At 46.7% G+C, this 21,935-nt stretch overlaps 1 long non-coding RNA gene across 1 annotated transcript in view; it reads left to right on the plus strand.

Moving 5' to 3' along the window:
- LOC141160866 (uncharacterized) overlaps positions 1–21,935 on the plus strand; it is a 131,127-nt gene that overhangs the window by 71,400 nt on the left and 37,792 nt on the right. Inside the window, exon 3 of the long non-coding RNA XR_012250549.1 lies at positions 15,714–15,831. This is a non-coding gene — a long non-coding RNA (uncharacterized lncRNA). The remainder of the gene's footprint in view (positions 1–15,713; positions 15,832–21,935) is intronic.

A 21,935-nucleotide genomic window follows, 5' to 3' on the forward strand; every position in this document is an offset into this window, starting at 1 on the left:
CAAAGGAGAAATTTTGGGCTAAATGCAAATTGCACTTAAAACACCATCCACACCATCACATATGGTGGTGGCATCATGGTGGAGGGAAGCTTTTCTTAAGATAGGGAAGCTAGTCAGAGTTGATGGAAAGATGGATGGCACTAAATACAGGGCAATCCTGGAGGAAAACGTGTAAGAGATTGGGTTGAAGGTTTACCTTCCAGCAGGACAACAACCCTATAGATACTGCTAGAGCTACAATGGATGGTTTCGTTCAAAGCATATTCATGTCTGGAAATGGCCCAGTCACAGTCCAGACATAAATCCCATTGAGAATTTGTGGCAAGATTTGAAAATTGCTGTTCACAGACGCCTCCATCCAATCTCACTGATCTAGAGCGAGTGTGGAGAATGGGCAGAAATGTCAGTCTCTAGATGTGACAGCTAGTGGAGACAGACCCCTAAAGACTTGTAGCGGTAATTACAGCAATAGTTGGTTCTACAAAGTATTGTATCAGGGGGACAGAATACAAATGCACGTCACAATGTTCAGATTTATGTTTTTTAAATATTTAAAAAATATGTATCATTTCCTTAACACTTCACAAATACTTGCTAATTTGTGTTGGTATCACATAAAATCCAAATAAAAAACATTTAAGTTTGTGGGTGTCACGTGAAAAAATATTGAAAACATATTCATTCCCGTGAACTTTTTCAGTCACTGTATGAATCTAATGACTGGGTCCCCATAAAGGAATTTTATTATAGAATTATTTTACGTCTTCATTTTACACTTACATGGTTTTTCCTTTCCCAGAAAAAGTTGTGCAGGCCATCAGCTACATATTCCTTGTATCTGGCCCCTTTATTTGCTCTGGTAGACCTTCTTTCAGTCATTATTGCAGACAGCAATTTCAATATTGGTTCTCACTTCACAGAAAGTGAATATGAAATGTCGCGTTTTCACTGTGTCAGTAAAACTGTTACTTGCAGAAGCGTCAGTTGCCGCTGGGCAAAACTACTTACTGCAGGGTCGTATTCACTTCTTATTTAAAGTGCAACTGTCTTCAAAATCCTGTTTTTGGATGTAGTCACATATAATAATGATTAGTGTTGAGCGAGCATGCTCGACACTGCTCAGTACTCGCCCGAACATCTCACTACTTAGGATGTTTGTCGAGCACCGAGCATTTTCGGGTTACTCGGGCGGGAGCTCGGGTCTCCGCCCTGCATGTTTGGCGCTCTTTACAGAGCCAATGAACATGCAGGGATTGCCAGCCAGTCACTGTAATGCTGCAGCCATGTTGATTGTGGGCATTACAGTGATTGGCTGGCCGCACAGCGTCACCTCGAGTATTTAAAATCGGGCGCCGCCATCTTGGACACAGTCACTCCGGATCAGACAGTGTAGGGAGAGTGCTGCTGAGCTAGGGAGAGATTTAAACTGCAAAATAGGTAGTGTATGGTCTCTAAAGCCTGCAAAATCAAACAAACAGTCCTTCTGAGGACTAATATCCATCCCAGATATCAGGCAGGCAGGCAGGCTGTTTCGGAAACGCAGTGGTTATACCAACAAATACTGCATTACAGTCCTGTGTGCTGCTGCTGCTTAAATTGCTAGACTTAGCCCCAGGTCTCAGGGGCCAGGAAAAATCCTTTTTTTTCATCTAAATCCTCTTATTTATTTATTTTCCTCAGTCAGACTGTACAAATACCCATTTTATTAACCTTTTGGTATTTTTTGCCCCCCCCCAAAAAAAATTGAGTGTGTCTGTAAGTGTTCAGACACAAATATATCTGTTTAAAAGAGTCTGGTTTTGGCCAGATAACTAGAACTGTGGTTTTGCACGTCCACAGTTCAAATCTCTGTATTATCCACTTTTATGCCTTTTTTCCATAAAAAAAAAAACATTTTAAGTGTCTCGCTGACTGTTCAGACACAAATATATCTGTTTAAAAGATTCTGGTGTAGGCCAGAGAACTAGAACTGTGGTTTTCCACTTCCACGGTTCAAATCTGGGTGTAATCCACCTTTTTGCCTTTTTTTACATAAAAAAAAACAGTTTGAGTGTCTCGCTGACTGTTCAGACACAAATATATCTGTTTAAAAGATTCTGGTGTAGGCCAGAGAACTAGAACTGTGGTTTTCCACTTCCACGGTTCTAATCTCCTTTTTATTACCCTTTTGCCATTGATAATGCGAGTGTAAGCTATTTCACTTAATTTACAATGGGCAAGGCGCATGGCAAAGGACGTGGAACTGGACGTTCTGGTGATGGTGCGTGCAGAGGACGGGGCCGTGGCCAAGGTGAAAATGTGCCACAACCAACAGCCACAACTTCTCTCTCCCAGTTCTTGACCGAATTACTAGGGAAGCACACAACAACACCACTATTGCGAAGTGATAAGTGTGAAGTTATTAATTGGATAGCAGATAATACTTCCAGTCACCTGGGCACCACCACCTCCTGTGTATCTTCCACACGGTCAAGTCTTAGTAGCCATGAGTCTTGACCGCATACTCCTTCTCACCCTGATGCTCCTTCCTCCCACCATGCAAAGTGTCGTCAGACAGCAACTGATCCCACAGTTGGACACTCTGAAGAGCTGTTCACTGGTCCATTTCCATATTTGGGCCCCTCGCCTGCTAGGCTTGAAGTGGTAGAAGAGGAGATCCCTTGTAGCAATGGCCAAATATTTGAACAGCCACGGCCACAGGAAGGCGACGCTGGCAATTTGTCACAAGAGGTGGATGATGACGAGAAACAATTGCCACAAAGTGAGGAGGAGGACCGTGGTGCGGAAGTGAAAGAGGAGGAGGTGGTGGATGATCTAGTAACTGACCCAACGAGGCAGGAGGACACGCAGAGCGAGGCCAGCAGCACACAGGGGGAGGGAGGCAGAGTACCCCAACAGGCAGGAAGAAGCAGTGTAGTGGCCGCAGACAGAAGGCGGGCAACTGTTCCCCGTAACACCAACACGAGGGACGTTGCCAGTACAACCGGTAGGTCTTCCAGAGTCTGGAATTTTTTTAAAGACTCTGCTGATAACCCCAAAATGCCATTTGTACCACCTGCCAGGCCAGCATCAGCAGGGGTGACAAAACTACCAGCCTGACCACCACTAGCATGATCAGGCACATGTCAGCAAAGCACCCGACTTTGTGGGGCGAACCCCAGGGTCCACGAGCAGTGTCAGCGGGTGTCACCACTGCTTCTTCCGCTGTTGTGCATGCAACACAATCCCCTTTCCATACTGCATACAAAGATGCCCCCTCCTCTCAGTCTTCACTTGTTCTGGCAGTTTCTCAATAAACAGCATCAACGTCCACGTCCACGTCCCACTGCAGCGTTCAATTGTCCATATCCCAGACCTTTGAATGAAAGTGCAAATTCGCAGCCAACCCCCCACAGGCCACAGTCCTAAATTCGCACATTTCACGACTGCTTGCGTTGGAAATGCTGCCTTTTAGGCTGGTGGAGACGGAATCCTTCCGCAACCTTATGGCAGTGGCCGTCCCTCGGTACTCGGTCCCCAGCCAACACTATTTTGGCTGATGTGCCATCCCCTCACTACACAAGCACGTGTCCCAAAACATCTGCCGTGCCCTCAACGACGCAGTTACTGGGAGAGTCCACCTGACAACGGACACGTGGACAAGTTCTTGTGGCCAGGGACGGTACATCTCCCTGACGGCACACTGGGTAAACATAGTGGAAGCCGGTACCCAGTCGGACCTTGGGACAGAACACATCCTCCCCACACCGAGGATTGCGGGCCCTATGTCAGTCAGAGTTCCCCCACAGTGTACAGCTCCTGCGCATCATCATCCTCCTCCTCCTCATGTTCAGCCTCCATCTCAGATATCACCACATCAGTTACAAGTTGGAAGCACTGCAGTACTGCCTCAGCCAAGCGGCAACAGGCTGTGCTGAAACTCATAAGCTTAGGTGATAAACCTCACACTGCTTGTGAGTTGTGGACAGCTGTGAAAGAGCAGGCAGATCTGTGGCTGAGTCCTCTGAACCTACATCCAGGCATGGTCGTGTGTGACAATAGCGGCTCTGAGGTGAGGCGAGATCACACACGTACCATGCCTGGCTCATGTGCTTAACCTCGTGGTTCAGCGGTTTCTTAAATCGTACCCCGAGTTGCCAGATCTGCTCGTCAAAGTACGCCGCCTGTCAGCTCATTTTCGCAAGTCGGCTACAGCTTCCGCCGCCCTTGCTGTGTTGCAGCAGCGTTTGCAGCTTCCGGCACACTGACTGGTGTGTGATGTCCCCACACGTTGGAACTCTACCCTCCACATGTTGCAAAGGTGAGCAGAAGAGAGCAGTTGTAGAGTAACAGCTGCAACAAGGCCGTCTATATTCAGGTCAGACTCCACACATAAGACCTCAGGAGTGGACCCGGATGTCTGACATATGTACCATCTCGACAAACTTTGAGGAGTCCACCAAGATGGTGAGTGGCGATGACGCCATCATTAGCATCAGCATCCCACTTGTCTGTCTTTTGCAACGCTCTCTGCAGAGAATTAAAGAGGAGGCATTGCAGCTAGAGTATGATGAGATGGATCAAGAAGCCGTAGCGGGCGATTACACACAGTCCAGCCTCATCTCATCACAACGTGCATTGGGGGACAATGAGGGAGAGAAGGAGGAGGAGGAAGAACAGGAGCTGGTATCATGCGCTGTAGACGGTAGTACCTGTACAACTGTCATACCGTCGGTTCAGTGTGGGTGGCCTGAGGACAGGAGGGAGGAGGAGGAGGAGGAAAGCATGGTCAGTCGTCATCTTGGTGAGGACACGGAAGTCTTGCCCGTTACCAGTCTGGCACGGATGGCTGACTTTATGTTACGCTGCCTTAACCGTGACCCTCGCATTGTCAAAATGTTGGGTGACAGTCATTACTGGTTGGTGACACTTTTAGACCCCCGCTACAAGGAGAACTTTCACTCTCTTATTCCTGAGGTGGAGAGGTCTACAAAAATGGGGCAGTACCAGAAGGCCCTTGGTGCAGAACTGTTAAAAAAATTCCCATCTGAACACGCTAGCGGCAGAGGTCACAGTTCGTTGCCCAACCAAGGCGTACAGGCGAGAGAGATGCAACTCTAATCCAGCAGAGGCAGGGGAACACTGTCAACGTTCTGGGACAGTTTTCTGAGACCCGCCCAGCTTACAGGCCCTGAGGCGTGGGGTATTCTCACAAGGAGTGGAAAGTTTCAAAAGATGGTGAGGGAGTACCTCGCCGACCGTACCAGCTTCCTCCGTGATTCCTCTGTGCCTTTTAATTTTTGAGTATCCAAGCTGGACACGTAATAAACTCGCTCTGTACGCCTTGGAGGTCCTGGCCTGCCCTGCCGTTAGCGTGTTATCGGAGCATGTTTCAAGTGCCGCTGGGGGAATTATAACTGATAAGCGCACTCGCCTGTCAAGTGACAATGCTGACAAGCTGACCCTTATCAAAATGAACAAGGGCTGGATTGGGCGAGACTTCTCAACACCACCAAATGACAGCAGAGTAACATAAAGTCAAAACCACTGTGTTATTTCGGGAGGTGTATTCCCATGCACCGCTTCACACCCACACATGGGTATACGCTTCCTAATTTCAGCTGTATTTTGCTCTTCTCCTTATCCTCAGTCTCCACCACCACTATACCACCAGGGTGACCTTAGTCCATGTTGCCAGCATTGCAAGTTCCTCCATCCTAATTTTTGGCAGGTTTTGCTTGGAAGGCATAGGCAAAGACTATGGGAAACCCACTCCCCAATAATGGGAATAATGTTTTTAAGTTGCTGTACTGCATGGCTCTTGTTTGCCAGCATTGCAAGTTCCTCCGTCCTAATTTTTGGCAGCTTTTGCTTGGAAGGCATAGGCAAAGACTATGGGAGACCCACTCCCCAATAATGGGAATAATTTTTTTAAGATGCTGTACTGTGTGGCTCTTGTAAGGGGCATTGCAAGTTCCTCCATCCTAATTTTTGGCAGCTTTTGTTTGGAAGGCATAGGCAAAGACTATGGGAGACCCACTCCCCAATAATGGGAATAATGTTTTTAAGATGCTGTACTGCATGGCTCTTGTTTGCTAGCATTGCAAGTTCCTCCGTCCTAATTTTTGTCAGCTTTTGCTTGGAAGGCATAGGCAAAGACTATGGAAGTCCCACTCCCCAATAATGGGAATAATGTTTTTAAGATGCTGTACTGCATGGCTCTTGTAAGGGGCATTAAAACCGGATTGTTAAGCTACTGTGACCTCCACGTCTCTTCCATGGCTCATTGATATTGTCTTTTTATTCCACTGCGACTTCCACCACTCTTCCAAGGGACATTAGAACCGTCTGGTTAAACCACTCTGAACTTCACAGCTCTTCCAAGTGGCATTGATATTGTCTTTTTATTCCACTGTAACCTCCACCACTCTACCAAGAGGCATTGATATTGTCTTTTTATTCCAGTGCGACCTTCACCACTCTTCCAAGGGGCATTGATATAGTCTTTTTATTCCACTGCGACCTCCACCACTCTTCCAAGGGGCATTAAAACCATCTTGTTAAACCACTCTGAACTCCACAGCTCTTCCAAGGGGCATTAAAACCGTCTTGTTAAATCACTCTGAACTCCACAGCTCTTCAAAGGGGCATTAAAACCGTCTGGTTAAACCACTCTGAACTCCACAGCTCTTCCAAGGGGCATTGATATTGTCTTTTTATTCCACTGCGACCTCCACCAGTCTTCCAAGGGGCATTGATATTGTCTTTTTATTCCACTGCGACCTCCACCACTCTTCCAAGGGGCATTAAAACCGTCTGGTTAAACCACTCTGAACTCCACAGCTCTTCCAAGGGGCATTGATATTGTCTTTTTATTTCACTGTAACCTCCACCACTCTTCCTAGGGGCATTGATATTGTCTTTTTATTCCACTGCGACCTCCACCACTCTTCCAAGGGGCATTGATATTGTCTTTTTATTCCACTGCGACCTCCACCACTCTTCCAAGGGGCATTGATATTGTCTTTTTATTCCACTGCGACCTCCACCACTCTTCCAAGGGGCATTGATATTGTCTTTTTATTCCACTGCGACCTCCACCACTCTTCCATGGGGCATTGATATTGTCTTTTTATTTCACTGCAACCTCTACCACTCTTCCAAGGGTCATTAAAACCGTCTTGTTAAACCACTCTGAACTCCACAGCTCTTCCAAGGGGCATTAAAACCGTCTGGTTAAATACTCTGAACTCCACAGCTCTTCCAAGGGGCATTGATATTGTCTTTTTATTCCACTGCGACCTCCACCACTCTTCCAAGGGGCATTGATATTGTCTTTTTATTTCACTGCGACCTCCACCACTCTTCCAAGGGGCACTGATATTGTCTTTTTAATCAGCTGCGACCTCCACCACTCTTCCAAGGGGCATTAAAACCGTCTGGTTAAACCACTCTGAACTCCACATCTCTTCCAAGGGGCATTGATATTGTCTTTTTATTTCACTGTAACCTCCACCACTCTTCCTAGGGGCATTGGTATTGTCTTTTTATTCCACTGCGACCTCCACCACTCTTCCAAGGGGCATTGACATTGTCTTTTTATTCCACTGCGACCTCCACCACTCTTCCAAGGGGCATTGATATTGTCTTTTTATTCCACTGCGACCTCCACCACTCTTCCAAGGGGCATTGATATTGTCTTTTTATTCCACTGCGACCTCCACCACTCTTCCATGGGGCATTGATATTGTCTTTTTATTTCACTGCGACCTCTACCACTCTTCCAAGGGTCATTAAAACCGTCTTGTTAAACCACTCTGAACTCCAGAGCTCTTCCAAGGGGCATTAAAACCGTCTGGTTAAATACTCTGAACTCCACAGCTCTTCCAAGGGGCATTGATATTGTCTTTTTATTCCACTGCGACCTCCACCACTCTTCCAAGGGGCATTGATATTGTCTTTTAAATCAGCTGCGACATCCACCACTCTTCCAAGGGGCATTGATATTGTCTTTTTATTCCACTGCGACCTCTACCACTCTTCCAAGGGGCATTGATAATGTCTTTTTATTTCACTGCGACCTCTACAACCCTTCCAAGGGGCATTAAAACCGTCTTGTTAAACCACTCTGAACTCCACAGCTCTTCCAAGGGGCATTAAAACCGTCTGGTTAAACCACGCTGAACTCCACAGCTCTTCCAAGGGGCATTGATATTGTCTTTATATTCCACTGAGACCTCCACCACTCTTCCAAGGGGCCTTGATATTGTCTTTTTATTCCACTGCGACCTCCACCACTCTTCCAAGGGGCATTGATATTGTCTTTTTAATCAGCTGCGATCTCCACCACTCTTCCAAGTGGCATTAAAACCGTCTGGTTAAACCACTCTGAACTCCACAGCTCTTCCAAGGGGCATTGATATTGTCTTTTTAATCAGCTGCGACCTCCACCACTCTTCCAAGGGGCATTAAAACCGTCTGGTTAAACCACTCTGAACTCCACAGCTCTTTCAAGGGGCATTGAAGTGTTGTTTTTAATTACCTCTAACCTCCACGACTCTTCCAACGGGCATTGCATTTCCTCCTAATTTTAGTCAGCTTTTGCTTTTCAATGCATAGGCGAACAGTAAGGGAGACCCACTCCCCAATAATGGGTAGAAGGTTTTTAATACGCTGTAATCCACGTCTGTTTCAAGGGGAATTGCAGTTCCTTATAATTTTTGGAAAGCCTTCCATTCACTGCTTAGGCCAACAGTGTACAGGAGTCCCAGTTGCTATAAATGGAAAAAACGGTTTAGTTAAGTCCCTCTGACCTCTATGTCACTTCCAAGGGGCATTGGAGTGCCTCAAATTTTTTGGTAGGCATTGCACTCACTGTATGCCATATAACTTTGTAGCCAAACTGCTCCTTTTGGTACAGAAACATATCCTACAAGACATGTGTGGTTGACTGGCCTGATATTGATGTGAATGGTCCCTGTTCCTCCTGCTCTTTCTCCTTTGCCACCACCTCATCCTTCATTCATCACCTGAAGCTTTGGTTTAACGGGAGTCATAGAACTGGGATAGTAGCAGGAAAACATCCAGCAATCCTCGGAGGAGGTAGGATATGCGCCAAAACGCTGACCACCTCAGGCCTAGCCGCTACTACATACATGCGCTTGCATTCCAAGGAACAGAAAGCTAAGGAGATGGATGGCCTCATGATCATGAATAATTTACTCGTTGTGTAGGAGGCCGACCACTGCTGCTGTCTACCTTCTAAACTTTGTGTTGAAACCTGATTGACCCAGGACCCGCAATCCTCTATGTCTGGAGGACGTGTTGCATCCCAGTGTCCAACTGTGTCCTGGCTTCCACAATATTAACCCAGTGTGAAGGCGTCAGTGAGATGGATCATCCCTGGCCACATTCATTTGTCCACGTGTTTGTGGTTAGGCTGTCCTTCCCCCTAAATGCACTGGGGAGGGCACAGATAACGTTTTGGTATGCGCGCTTGTGTATAAGGCGCACCGGGACAAATAGGGGCGGCTGGGGACTGTTTAGGGACACCCGGCCGCCCCCAGGCGGCTGGGGACTGTGTGTGGGGCCGCGGGGCGGCTGGGGACCGAGTATGGACACCCGGCCACCCCCTGGCGGCTGGGGACCAAGCGTGGACACCCGGCCGCTGGGCGGCTGGGGACTGAGTATGGATACCAGGCCGCCGACGCAGCCATGACGTGGTGGCCTGATTCCGCCTCTACATGCACTTGAAATTGGGCCTTTTAGGCAAGAAAGCAAGCAGTATGGTATTGCAGCCTGGGGGTGGGTGGGTGGCAGGCTGCATACTTGCACTTGCACTGCAAGGAATGGGGGAGGTACAATTGAACACTGCCCTGGGACAAGGACTTGCACGGGGATAGTTGCAAGTCTGCATCTTCTGATGCGGCAAGAATCACTTCTGATGGGCACACTTTTAGGCTATGTGCCCACGTAGCAGATTTGATGCAGAGCGTTTTTGCCTCTCTCTGGCAGAAAAAAACGCATGCAGATTTACATGCTTTTTTTCGGCAAGAGAGAAGCTTTTTACATGCGTTTTTGCATGCGTTTTTTCAAGCAGTTTTCCAAGCGATTTTAGCATCACTTGGAAAAGTGCTTGACAAGTTGGTCACACTATATAAATCCATGCAACCGGCATGGAATGGATTTATATAGTGTGACCAAGTAATAGTTAAGAAAAAGAATAAGAATGGTAAAAAATAAAAAAAAAGATTATACTCACCTTCCGGTGTCTTCCCGGTGTCATCTCTGCTGCGTCCGGTCTCTTGCATTGCTTGCGGTGGTGTGAAGGACCTGCGGTGACGTCATTAAGTCATGTGATGGGTCACATGACTCAGTGACGTCATGGCAGGTCCTTCACAACAGCGCAAACATTGCAAGAGACCGGACGGCGTGGACAAAACACCGGGAGGACATCGGAAGGTGAGTATAAACTTTATTTTTTATTTTAAATTCTTTTTTTTACAGATTCTATGGTACCCAGGTCTGGATGAGAGTCTCCTCTCCTCCAGACTTGGGTACCATCCGCACATTAGAACGCGCCAATTACGCAAGTACAGATGCAGTCTTGCGGAATTGGCGCGTTCTAATGCAAGTCAATGGCGGCGATTACGCTGCGTGTCCGCAAAATTAATGGACATGCTGCGTATGTTTGAGCGCAGCATAAACGCTGCGGAAAAATATGCAACATGGGCATTGAAAGTGCGGAATTGCATTGGAGACCATGGGGAAGGTTTACCAAGCGTTTCCCAAGCGTTTACGCTGCAGAAATTCCGCAGCGTAAACGCTTGGAAAACGCATCGTGGGCACATAGCCTTAGGCAGTGACCTGGGTGTCAGTGATGCTTCTAGGGGTCTTCCCCATGCTGTTCCCATGTCTTTTCAGCACTGTATGCATGTGTCACACAGCACATGGCAGATAAGGTTGTAAAATGTTAAAATGACATTTCCCGGTGAATGCATTTGTCACGGTTGAAAGCAATACAAAAGTGCAAAAAGGCATAAGAAAAAGCTACTTGTGAACATAGCCCAAGGTGTGGAGGAGTATTTTTGTTTTTGGTTATTTATTTTACCTTATACACAAGTCTTTACCCTGGAAAGGATGTTCCTTAACATATTTCACAGGAAAGCAGTTTCAGTTTTGTTTTTGAACATTTTATTGTGAGCCCGTAAAAGTGGCTTAATACCTCTGACCACATTGTTTACAGCAGTGACCTGGGGGTCAGAAATGCTTCCTGGGGCGATCCCCATGCTGTCCCCATGTCATTTGAGCACTGACACTATCGTTTTGGGCACTTTTTAGGCTTTCTACAGACTGCCGGGAGTGCCGCCGCAAAAATGCTCGGGTCTCCCATAGACTAACATTGGGCTCGTTGCTCGGGTCGAGCACCCGAGTATCACGGTGAGCTCGGCCCGAGCTTCGAGCACCCGAGCATTTTAGTGCTCACTCAACACTAATCATCATCTCTTAGGTCAAAGCAAATTTATAGAGAAATAAAGAACACAATCCACAACCAACGCTTTTGTATAAAAATATATATCTTTTATTTACAATATTTACACTATATACAAATTATAAAAAAATATAAATTGAGTAAAAAATTTAAAAATAAATATGACATTCACTAAATCTAAAAATACCAATAAATGTATAAGAATAAAAAACTAGCTTTATAAAAAAATGAATAAAAAAAATGTTAAATTATGGTGGTGGCTGGCGGTGGTTGTTCTGGCAGGAGGAAGTTATGCTTAGATGATAACAGCAGGTGGATATTAGCTGTAGATGGAATTGGCAGGTGGAAGTTGGGTATAGATGGTACAGGCAGGTCAAAATTAGGCATCATTGTTACTGGTAGGTGGAAGTTATCGGTAGATGGTACTGGCAGGTTGAGTTTAGCCATCAATGGTACTGGCAGATGGATATTAGGCATAGTTGTTACTGGCAGATGGATGTTAGGCATAATTGTTACTGGCCGATGGATGTTAGCCATAGATGGTACTGGCTCGTGGATGTTATCCGCTTTCGTATAAAAATATAGATCTCTTATTTATAATAAATGCGAAATATACAAAAATATAAATAGATTTAAAAATATAGAAATAATTATAACTATAGAAATAAGCGCTCAATCATTAACTAAAACTAAAAACTATCAGAATAAAAAACTAGCTCTTTAAATAAAATAGATAATAGAAATATGGTAAATTATGGTGGTGACTGGTAGTTGCTCTTTTTTGCTCTTTTCTTGGGGGGCGGCTTGCTGGTCTTATCAGCTCTTTTCCTTGAGTCGTTCTTCATTTTTGGTTTTTCAGCCCTGAAGAAGGAATAAAAAATCCAGACTTTCTACATGTGTAACGGACAAGAAATAAGATCTTGAGATGAGGTTATAGTGTGAGGCTGGTGCCATCACTGATTGTAACTCACTGCTCAGATGTTCTGTGCTCCTCACATCTTCTTGATAGCTCAATAATCGCGAGCGCGACATCAATCTCATCTCTGTTTAGGTTAGACAATAAATACATTAGGGTTAGGCGTGCAGGTCTGACGTCAGCGAATGGGCGTGACCTTATCTTTAAATAACGGACATGTTGTTGGTGCTATTCATTATATACGATAGTCCATGCAGGGAGCATCTTTGGCGTTATGCACACTTGAATGTTGTGTGACAACTTCTGGTAGAAGGCAAATGAGCTAATAACAATATGCTTGTAATAGTGAGGGCCTGATCGCAGTTTAGTGTGATATATGCTAGACTCTGAATGTGAATTATAGGCATTTACAATAAGGGACATTTACAATATAGATGATAGCTGGACCCTCACTGTGTGCTGTCGTTGGTGAATGATCGGACTGATAGGGCAGATAATACCATTGCTTATGTGCAATGACTCTCACTGTGAGGGACATTATTGAATGCCCCGACTGAGGAGGTAAAGGGGACCTCATCGTAAACGAGATGATGATCTTAGCATGCATTTGGATACTCCATGAAAATAGAGCGACTGATATATCATATGGATAGTTACACGATCAGTCGAAAGTTGTCTGATATACTATGGCGGCAGGATCACAGGGACAATAAATTGTCAGCATAAGGGGCATTGATTAAATGTGATCTTTCCTTTAGTGCTGATATAGTATGCTGGAGTAAGGAAGCTCAGCATATAAATTATATATTCTAGCACAACAGTAACTGCCCTGTGGATTTATTTGAGTGTGCGGTAGTGAGCATAGTCGCCTACTGGATTATTGAAGTTTAGGTGCATTAATACTAGATCCTACACACATTTGCTTGTGGATTTTTTTTTATTTTTATTTATGGTAGTTTTTAATACTTTTAGAGTTACATAATACTTAAGTATTATAATAGTTCTTTGTAAATAGATGTCTCCTAATGAGTTGTCTGCTAGTGAGATATTGAAACGCTTAGAGACTAGAGATCTTTAAGGGAGAGTTGTTGCTTTGATGTACACAACCTATGAGGCTTAAGAGACGTCGGGTATTTGTATGCATTTTGTTTACGTTTGTATCAGTCATCTCCTGAGTGACACATTGTGGAATCAGGACTTGTACTTCAGTGCAGTAATTGTACTTATTTATTGGGGTTGTTTAATGCTTGGTGATTATAAGTTACGTTTTATCCCTTTCTCAAGAAATAAGCTAAGATGAAGTTATAGTCAGGCCGGTGCCATCACTGAGAGTAACTCACTGGTTCGGGATTCTTTTCTCCTCAAATTGTCTTGATAGTTCCACAAGTCCGAGCGATGCGTCAATCTCATCTCTATTTAGAGTAGACAATGAATGCATTAAGAACTGTGAGATTCTGTACTGTAGATATAAGGAGACAAGACCCCTTCTATCCCTGATACATGGACATAAAAGTAAATGACCCCTCTGACACAGCAGGTAGAGTACTATACAAATGGTGACTTACGTCGTGTACAGTCTGCAGTCTACCTCTGTATTGGGATCTCCGATTTCAGGGAGTACGGCGGCCTGCTCCAGAAAGAATTTTAGGGTTCTTCTCTTTCTTGGATATGTTGTTACAATACGACGAACAGCTACTATTGGAAATAATGGGGAATATTAGGAGAATTATCTGCTTAGAAAACAATAACAGCTGATTTGGGGTTTGCATTCTAACTTGGACTTTCTTCCAGAGGGTTTTTTCCCTTATCAGTAATTTATATCTATTTTACTAGGAATATTGGTGGTAATTGCAGCCAGTTATGTTTTTCTCTAAAAATTCTCTGGTGTTTAAATAGCCGTCTGTCTCCCTGTCACTGTCCGATGACCATCTTATCCCTGCCTCGCTCCAGGTGATTGACAGATCGCTCCCTATGTTCACACTTGAGAAACCTGTCAATCAACTAAAGTGGTGCGGGGGGGGGGAGCCGACGGAGCATTTCAGAAAAAACCACAGCTGGCTGCAGTCGTGCACCAAGCTCTGACTTATGCTGCCCATAGCTCGGTAAGTATTAATATAATGACCGGGTTCCCTTTAATGGAATTTTTTGTACAACTATTTTACATCTACACTTTACACTTACATGGTTTTTCCTTTTCCCAGAAAAAAATGAGCAGGCCATCAGCTACATATTCCTTGTATCTGGCCCCTTTATTTGCTCTGGTAGACCTTCTTTCAGTCATTATTGCGGATAACAATCTCGAATTTTGGTTCTCACTTCACTGAAAGTGAATACGAAATGTTGCGTTTTCACTGTGTCAGTAAAACGGTTACTGGCGGAATGTCCGGTTGCCATAGAGATGGAATGTTTGGATTGTTACATCATGCGGCAGTTTGTGATGCCATCGCTCACTGGTCAGAACTATTTACTAGAGGGTCGTATTCATCTCTTATTTAAAGTGCCCCTGTCTTCTAAATACATACTGTTTTTAGATGCAATCACATGTAATAATGATATATTGTATCATGTGAGGAGGAGTTTGTTGACTTTCACGCGTTCCTTCATCAAAATAATACATAATTAAACATCTATAAGACACTACTCTCCCCCTAAAATATAAAATATGGTATCTTCCACTATATGCTGGCAGCTGATTGGCCGGTGCTTTGACTGTCATAGCAACATGGAACGCGATTATTTAAAGTCCTCCCATGAAGTAACCTCTACCCTATAGACTCATCATAGAGGGACTCTTTTATTCTAATTCACCTTAATACAAAAATGAAAAAAACATGAAACATGACACCAAGAAAAGAGGCTTTTTATTACGTGGGCAGCACAGTGGCTCAGTGGTTAGCACTGCAGCCTTACAGCGCTGGGGTCCAGGGTTCAAATCACACAATGGACAACATCTGCAAAGAGTTTTTATGTTCTCCTCGTGTTTGCGTGGGTTTCCTCTGGGTTCTCTGGTTTCCTCCCACACTCCAAAGACTGATAGGGAATGTAGATTGTGCATCTTTGCTTCTGTAATGTGTGTTAGTACTCTGCTCTCAAACATGAAAAATATACATGGGCAAGCCACCAGTCACCGAAAATCATGTTTGAATCCATTTGGTTGAGGTTTCCACATTGAGGCATCATGGGCCATAGGTTCTGCACCTCTGTTGTAAGTGGTCTGTAAAATGGTCACGTGGTGGCTCTAAGAATGGCTGCAATGAAACAAAGAGTGAAAAATTAAAGGGGTCTGAATACTTTCCGTACTCACTGTAATTCCACATTCCTTTACAGGGGTTAATGGATGAAGGACAAACCCTACACAGGGGCCACTGGGATGGAGTCATGGAGTTAGCTGCTGGCCGGTGGTGCAGGCTAGCAGACCTGGTCAGGTTCTCTAGCACCAAGCTGTGTAAGTTGTGTATGTATGGTCCACGTCTCCACTTAAACTGGGATCTTTTTATTTTTGTAATATCAATTATTTTTAATACAAAATTAAATGTGGTGTTTTAACATTCTTTTATTTATTTCTGCAGCCACTAGGGCTGCCATTCTTATTTATTTATTGAGTGTGACACTTACACAGCACAAATATGGCATCCCCGGGCATAGATGTCTGCGGTCGGTGTATGAGCTACAATCTCTTCCGGTCACTGCTCACCGTGTTCAGCACGAGGAGTGACAGAAGGTGCCGGGATGCGGTGAGTATCAGGGCAGTGATCAGCAGCCTGACATTGTGCTGCTGTCAGGATACCGTGCTGTTCTCACCACTGGAGAGGTCACCGCTGCAGCGCTGCTCAAAGCGGTGAGAGCACTGCGTACAGACTTTTTACAGCAGTGAGAATGGCGCGGTAGCCGGGGATTAGGACTGCAATGTCAGGCTGACGACCACCACTTACCACTGCTGTCACCACAGTGTTCAGAGCACAGCAGTGTAGTCATCACCCTGTTGTGCTCTGAACACTGACTGAGCTCTGCAATGTCAGTGTAACGCTTCATTCAGACGTCCCTGTGTTAAAGATATCTGAAGAAGGCTTTACACTGACATAACAGAGATGAGAATCTAATCTCATCATAAATGATACAACCCTCAGAGCCACGTATCTAATCCCATCATGTGTGATACAGTCCGCAGAGCCACATATCTAATTTCCATCATGTGTGATACAGCCCGCTGTGCAGCGCATATAATGCCCATCATGTGTGATGCCGCCCAAAGCCGCGTATCTAATCTTATCATGTGTGATACAACCCATAGAACTGTGTATCTAATTCCATTATGTGTGATACAAACCTCAGAGCTGCGTGTCTAATCTCATCATGTGCAATACAGCCTGCAAAGCCGCGTATCTAATCCCATCATGTGTGATACAGCCCTCAGAGCCACGTATATAATCCCATCATGTGTGATACAAACCTCAGAACAACGTGTCTCACCTAGTGATGAGCGAGCATACTCGCAAGTACTCGTTACTCACCCGAGCATCTCAGTACTCGATGCTCGGGGCTTGCCGAGTACTTGCGAGATGCTCGGGCGGATGCTCGGGTCCCTTCCCTGCATGTTTGGCGCTCTTTAGAGTGCCAATCAACATGCAGGGATTGCCTGCCACTCACTGTAATGCCGCAGCCATGTTGGTTGTGGCATTACAGTGATTGGCTGGCCGTACAGTGTCATCAGGTCTATATCAGACCTGGCGCCGCTGTGCTCATCAGTCTACCCCGCAATCAGGCAGTGTAGGGAGAGGTGCTGCTGAGCTAGAGAGAGATTTGGTTGTGTATTAGGTAGTGTAGGGAGAAAACTAGTACATTACACATATCCATCTCAACAAACTGTCCTTCTGAGGACTAATCCATCCGCAGAGATATCAGGCAGGCAGTGTATATAGGCAGTAGTGTTGAGCCACCCCCGTAGTGTTCGAGTTCGGTTCGGTTCGTCGAACACCCGTGTGTTCGCCGAACTGTTCGTCGAACTGTTCGTCGAACACCTTCGAACACCGTTAAAACCAATGGCAGGCAAACAAAAACACATAGAAACACATAGAAAACACCTTCAAAGGTGTCCAAAAGCTGACAAACTGCTCAGAAGACACAACTAACACATGGAAAAGTGACAAGTACATATAATCATGCGAAAAGAAAAGAGGTGGAGGAGTAAAAGGAGGGGGAGACACAGATATAGGCATGTCATGCCCTTCTAAAATCCAAAAAGTGAGAAGCCGAGACGGCCAGTCCGCTCCTGCCCGTGCCACCTCCGTGTCGCCGGGTTTGTGCCAGAGCCGCGGTGAACCCTGACGGCCAGCCCCCCTCTCCCAATACTGGTGCCTGTCCGCTGGTGGGTCGAGAGAGCCCCCCTGTGGTGGAGGCAGCTCTAAGCTTTTTAATTTAAATTGTCCCTCTAATTTGAATGAATACACTTTAAATCCATTTACAAGGATCTATTGGAGGGCAAGTCTCATGCCAGCAGCCGCGTAATTCCAGCTCCAGTAGCGTCCACTAAAGCTGCTGCAGTTAAAAAGCTTTTATAAGGATCGAGCTCGGCTGTCCACCGCAAGGCATCCTAGTGCCAGTCCCAGCCCCTATGCCTTGGGGTGCCTCCTGATGCTCTTCACTAAGTATCCCGTGGTCCCGAAGCATTTCCTTTGAAAAAATTAAGTGTCCAAACTACAGGTGGTGTAGCTTGCTTAACAGCCGGGATAATCCGCTGACTAGCAGACACTGCTACTAGGCACAAAGTATTTCCTGGGCTAGATGCAGTTAAAAATTTGTAAGTAGATACTCTCGTTGGATGCTGAGAAAGCATTCCATAGAGTCTCCTGGCACGCCATATATGATTCTCTTAAAAAGCTTGGGGTAGGGGTCTAGGGGACCCTTTTATAGCCAAAATCACGGCCCTGTATCACAATACGTCACCTAGGCTGAAGATAAATGGAACTGTAGCACCAAGGGCTCGGTTGCTACAGACGTATTGCACCTCACCCAGAGGTGTGATATCTCACTCTCAGATAAGGATGGAGTGTGGATCAGGACCCGACACCTGCATGCATTACACCACATTGCCGTGGGGCAGGGCGACCAATATGCCCCTGAGATGGGCACGACAGTCCCTGTCCCTGGCTGGAGTGGGGGGAGGGAACACTGAGGAAGGGGAACCCTGCAGTGCAGGAGCAGGGAGGAAGCAGTTCCTGGGTGCATTGAGAAGGGAGTATAAAAGGTGGGCACCATCTTAGTTCAGTGCAGAGAAGTCTGAGCAGAAGTGGCAGGGAGCAGGGGCTCTGCATGAGCTCTGCTCCGGAGGCAGGCCTAGTAACAGAGGCCCAGGCCTGCAAGAGGGAGAAGGAAGGAAGAGGAGCGGAGAAGGCTCCAGGAACGAGGAATGAAGGGATCCCAGGGGTGCGGACGGGCGAGTCGCCACCGCACGCCCGAATCCACCTGCGTGGAGGGGTCAGGCCAAAGGGGGAGACCGGTCCCCGAACTAGTGGAGGCAGGAAACGACCCTCAGCTAGAAACCGGAGGCTCTGACATTTTATGTGGCGCAGCCCCTTGCTCCACCCGCTAGGAAGGCACCACATAGGGTCAGGGAAACTGGCGCCAAGTTTACCAAGAGGAGGCCCGAGGCAGCCGGACAGAAGTGTTGGTAAGAAAGGCCAGACAAAGGACACACAAAGGGGGTCCTGTGAAGCGCTCCAAAGTTATCTGGGAGTTGTCTGAGCCCCTCACCTGGTGAGCACAGTACGACGTGGGCAGCCGTTACCTGCAGACGTGGTCTGGATAATAAGAACTGTGAGTAAAGGCCCTGAACTGCATCACTGACTCCGTGTCGTTACTGCTGCTGCCCTGCACCATCACCCCCATCCTCCGCATACACTGCCCTGAGGCTATACTCCTCCCGTGGGGAGTTATGCTACGCTCTGCTGCACCCACAACACCAGCCTTAGCGGTCTGCCCTGTAGCGGCGGTTCACTCTGACCGCAATCCACGGGTGGCGTAGTCGGACATTTAAACATCAAAACCACATAAATAGTTCCGCCACTGGTTTGACCGCCCTGAGCCACGGAACCGGATCGCCGCCACGAAGACTACAACCACCAGCATCCACCAAAAAGGGTCCGGCTCCGGGTGTCCCAAGGCCCAGGGGGTGCGTCAGAACATTTTCATCACCTTTCACAATCACCAATGGGACAAGGCAGGGATGTCCTCTGTCCCCTCTCTTATACATCCTAGTGACGGAGCACCTGCTCTCATCAATTCGCCATAACCCCAATATTAGGTGGATTGAGGTGGGAGGCACCGAGTACAAGTGCTCTCTATTTGCTGATGATGTCCTAGTATATATCACTCAATCACATATATCCATCCCTGCTGTTATGGCTGAAATAGATCACTTTGTTACATGGTAAAATTTTAAAATCAATGCAGCGAAGTCTGAGGCCCTCGATGTCTCCCTCCCTAAATCCATATAGGATTCCATCCAGTCCAACTTTCCCTTTGCCTGGCCCTCACAGGGTATCAAATACTTAGGAATTCCTATTCATAGAGACCTCTCCCATCTATGTTATCTTAATTTTGGGCCCTTTATTGAACAATTCCATACAGACCACGGTTGGCAAGTTGGAACTGTGAGATTCACTACGTGCACCACTGGTATTTTGTGGAAAAGCACATGTAAGATTCTGCAACAGTCTCTGCTGATACTCCTGCATGCGTGCATCCCTTTCTATGGCAGGAATAATTTCTGCAAATTTACTTTTGTACCGGGGATCTAACAGTGTGGCAACCCAGTAGTCAGGATTATTTCTAATTCTCACAATTCGAGGGTCATGTTGCAGGTAGTGCAGCAAGAAGGCACTCATGTGTGTTGCGCATCCAGGAGCACCAAGTCCCTGTTGTGTTGGTGGCGAGGTAACAATCATGCTTCCTTCCTCTGTCCTCTCCCCCCAACCTCGCACAACAGAAATGTGATCAAGGTCTCCCTCATCTGATGAGTCTTCCATCAGTTCGTCCTCCACTTCTTCCTGGGCTCCTGCACCTTCCTCACTAGTTTGGCTGCTACCATGCGCCCTGGTAAAATCATCTCCCCCACCCTCACATGCCTGCCGCCCTGGTGCTGCCGACCGTCTGGACCTTGCAGATGTTAGCCCTTCCGCATACAACTCCTCCTCCTCTACTTCCTCCACCTCCTCTTGTGCCACCACCTGACTCCGAATTCTGTTTAACATGTGCTCCAGCATGTAAATCACCGGAATAGTCATGCTGATAATGGCATCGTCAGCACTAAACATCTTCGTCGCCATTTCAAAACTGTGCAGAAGGGTGCATAGGTCCCTGATCTGAGACCACTCCTCCAGCGTGATTTGCCCCACCTCTGAATCTCGTTGGCCCAGGCTATACGTCAGAACGTATTGCACCAGGGCTTGTCGGTGCTGCCACAGTCGCTGCAACATGTGCAGAGTTGAATTCCACCGGGTAGGCACATCGCATTTTAGCCGGTGAAGTGGCAGGCCCAACGACTTCTGTAGAGATGTAAGTCGCTGAGCTGCGGGATGCGAACGGCGGAAGTGAGCACACAGCGACCGTGCCCTCTGCAGAAGGCCATCTAGTCTGGGATAGTGGGCTAAAAATTGCTGGACAACGAGGTTCAACACGTGAGCCATACAAGGCACGTGTGTGACATTGCCCCGGCGAAGGGCCGCACCCAGGTTTGCAGCATTGTCGCACACGGCCTTCCCTGGTTTCAGGTCCAGTGGAGACAACCATTCATGAAATTGGTTCTCCAGAGCTGACCACAACTCCTCAGCTGTGTGACTCACATTTCCCAGACATTTCAATGTAAAAACCGCCTGATGACGTTGAGCCCTACTGCCAGCATAGTAAGGAGGTGTGCAGGATCCCTTCTGCGCAGTTAGAAAGCTTGTGGCATGACCAGACAGGCTTTGGGTGAAGGTGGAAGACCGAGAGGAAGTTGAGGAGGCAGAAGCAGTGGAGGAAAAATGACATAAAGAGGATTGACGCACAACTCGTGGGGACGGCAAGACTTGGACAGCAGCCCCTTGTCCTGCTGTCACCATAGTTACCCAGTGCCCAGTCAGCGACATGTAACGCCCCTGTCCATGCCTACTCGTCCAAGTGTCTGTGGTGAAATGCACCCTGTCACACACAGAGTTTCTCAAAGAAGCGGTGATGTTGTGTGCGACATGCTGGTGGAGCGCAGGCACACCTTTCTTTGAGAAGTAGTGCTGACTGGGCATCTGGTACTGGGGCACTGCGACGGACATAAGGTCTCGAAAATCCTCTGTGTCCACCAGGCGGAAAGGCAGCATTTCTGTAGCCAAGAGCTTGCAGATGGTGAAATTCAACCTCTTAGCTTTCTCATGGCTAGGAGGAAATGGTCTTTTACTTGTCCACATCTGAGGGACCGAGGGCTGGCTATTGTGCTTAGACGGGGTTGATAAGGGTGTCCCCGGCAAACTGCCGGTCTGTGAGGAAGATGCAGGCGGACATGTTAGGTTGCCTTGATCC

This window comes from Phyllobates terribilis, unplaced genomic scaffold, assembly GCF_046119375.1.
Source record: "Phyllobates terribilis strain yellow unplaced genomic scaffold, ASM4611937v1 Scaffold_9__5_contigs__length_417890890, whole genome shotgun sequence".
NCBI lineage: Eukaryota > Metazoa > Chordata > Amphibia > Anura > Dendrobatidae > Phyllobates > Phyllobates terribilis.